Source organism: Canis lupus, unplaced genomic scaffold (assembly GCF_011100685.1).
Source record: "Canis lupus familiaris isolate Mischka breed German Shepherd unplaced genomic scaffold, alternate assembly UU_Cfam_GSD_1.0 chrUn_S343H503, whole genome shotgun sequence".
Lineage (NCBI taxonomy): Eukaryota > Metazoa > Chordata > Mammalia > Carnivora > Canidae > Canis > Canis lupus.
In genome coordinates, this window is record NW_023331270.1 from 28929 (window position 1) to 32032 (window position 3104).

The following is a 3104-nucleotide window of genomic DNA, read 5'->3' on the forward strand; positions in this document are numbered from 1 at the left end:
CAAACAGCTTTAGGAGAATAGGTATGATTTCTTCTTAAAACGTTTGATAAAATTCTCCTGGGAAGCCATCTGGCCCTGGACTCTGGTGTCTTGGGAGGTTTTTGATGACTGCTTCAATTTCCTCCCTGGTTATTGGCCTGTTCAGGTTTTCTATTTCTTCCTGTTCCAGTTTTGGTAGTTTGTGGCTTTCCAGGAATGCGTCCATTTCTTCTAGATTGCCTAATTTATTGGCGTATAGCTGTTCATAATATGTTTTTAAAATCGTTTGTATTTCCTTGGTGTTGGTAGTGATCTCTCCTTTCTCATTCATGATTTTATTAATTTGAGTCTTCTCTCTCTTCTTTTTAATAAGGCTGGCTAATGGTTTATCTATCTTATTAATTCTTTCAAAGAACCAACTCCTGGTTCTGTTGATCTGTTCCACAGTTCTTCTGGTCTCGATTTCGTTGAGTTCTGCTCGAATCTTTATTAACTCCCTTCTTCTCTTGGGTGTCGGATCTATTTGCTGTTTTTTCTCTAGCTCCTTTATGTGTAAGGTTAGCTTTTGTATTTGAGTTCTTTCCAGTTTTTGAATGGATGCTTGTATTGCGATGTATTTCCCCCTTAGGACTGCTTTTGCTGCATCCCAAAGATTTTGAACGGTTGTATCTTCATTCTCATTAGTTTCCATGAATCTTTTTAATTCTTCTTTAATTTCCTGGTTGACCCTTTTATCTTTTAGCAGGATGGTCCTTAACCTCCATGTGTTTGAGGTCCTTCCAAACTTCTTGTTGTGATTTAGTTCTAATTTCAAGGCATTATGGTCCGAGAATATGCAGGGGACAATCCCAATCTTTTGGTATCGGTTCAGACCCGATTTGTGACCCAATATGTGGTCTATTCTGGAGAAAGTTCCACGTGCGCTTGAGAAGAATGTGTATTCAGTTGAGTTTGGATGTAAAGTTCTGTAGATTTCTGTGAAATCCATCTGGTCCAGTGTATCATTTAAAGCTCTCGTTTCTTTGGAGATGTTTTGCTTAGGAGACCTCTCGAGTATAGAAAGAGCTAGATTGAAGTCACCAAGTATAAGTGTATTATTATCTAAGTATTTCTTCACTTTGGTTAATAATTGATTTATATATTTGGCAGCTCCCACATTCGGAGCATATATATTGAGGATTGTTAAGTCCTCTTGTTGAATAGATCCTTTAAGTATGATATAGTGTCCCTCTTCATCTCTCACTACAGTCTTCAGGGTGAATTTTAGTTTATCTGATATAAAGATGGCTATCCCTGCTTTCTTTTGAGGACCATTCGAATGGTAAATGGTTCTCCAACCTTTTATTTTCAGGCTGTAGGTGTCCTTCTGTCTAAAATGAGTCTCTTGTAGACAGCAAATAGATGGGTCCTGCTTTTTTATCCAGTCTGAAACCCTGCACCTTTTGATGGGGTCATTAAGCCCGTTCACATTCAGAGTTACTATTGAGAGATATGAGTTTAGTGTCATCATGATATCTATTCAGTCTTTGTTTTTGTGGACTGTTCCACTGAACTTCTTCTTAAAGGGGAATTTTAAGAGGCCCCCTTAAAATTTCTTGCAGAGCTGGTTTGGAGGTCACATATTCTTTTAGTTGCTGCCTGTCTTGGAAGCTCTTTATCTCTCCTTCCATTTTGAATGAGAGCCTTGCTGGATAAAGTATTCTTGGTTGCATGTTCTTCTCATTTAGGACCCTGCATATATCCTGCCAGCCCTTTCTGGCCTGCCAGGTCTCTGTGGAGAGGTCTGCTGTTACCCTAATACTCCTCCCCACAAAAGTCAGGGATTTCTTGTCTCTTGCTGCTTTAAGGATCTTCTCTTTATCTTTGGAATTTGCAAGCTTGACAATTAAATGTCAGGTGTTGAACGGTTTTTATTGATTTTAGGGGGGGATCTCTCTATTTCCTGGATCTGAATGCCTGTTTCCCTTCCCAGATTAGGAAAGTTTTCAGCTAGAATTTGTTCAAATACATATTCTGGCCCTCTGTCCCTTTCGGCGCCCTCGGGAACCCCAATTAAACGTAGGTTTTTCTTCCTCAGGCTGTCGTTTATTTCCCTTAATCTATCCTCGTGGTCTTTTAATTGTTTGTCTCTTTTTTCCTCAGTTTCCCTCTTTGCAATCAACTTGTCTTCTATGTCACTCACTCGTTCTTCCACCTCGTTAACCCTCGTCGTTAGGACTTCTAGTTTGGATTGCATCTCATTCAATTGATTTTTAATTTCTGCCTGATTAGCTCTAAATTCTGCAGTCATGAAGTCTCTTGAGTCCTTTATACTTTTTTCTAGAGCCACCAGTAGGTGTATAATAGTGCTTCTGAATTGGCTTTCTGACATTGAATTGTAATCCAGATTTTGTTACTCTGTGGGAGAGAGGACTGTTTCTGATTCTTTCTTTTGAGGTGAGGTTTTCCTTCTAGTCATTTTGCTCAGTGCAGAGTGGCCAAAAGCAAGTTGTATTGGGAAAAAGAGAAAAAGAGAGGAGAGAAAGAAGGAAAGAAAAGAGAAAGAGAAAAAAAAAGGGAAGAAAAAGAAAAAAGAACGAAAAGAAAAAAAAGAAGAAAAAGAGAAAGAAAAAGAAAGGAGAAAAAAAAGGGGGTGGGGGAAGGAAACAAATCAAAAAGCAAAACAAAACAAAAACAAAAACAAAAACAAACAAACAAAAAAAGAACCACCGGGGAGTATCTTCTGATTCTGTGTTCTTTAAGTCCCTTGGCTTCTCCTGGAAGTTGTCCTTCTAGCTGGTGTTCTGGGGGAGGGGCCTGTTGTGCTGATTTTCAGGTGTTATCAGTTGGGGGAGCTGCTGTGCCCCTGCCTGGTGCAGGGCTCGGTGGGGGTTGTTTACCCCGTGAGGCCGCAGGAGGAACAGCCCCAGTGGCGGGGCAGCTCTGGAAACCTGGATTCAGCTCTGGCAGGAACTCCGTCTGCAGGGCCTGGAGGCTCCGGGGCGGGGCCGCTGATCTGCTCAGCTGGGGCAGGAGCGTCCTTGCTGTCCTGGGCCCTCCCGGCCTCTGCCTGTCCCGGGGGAGGCCGGATCCTGGGCTGTGTCCGGGCGCCCTGTGCTCCGGGGCCTGCGCTGTTGGATTCGCGC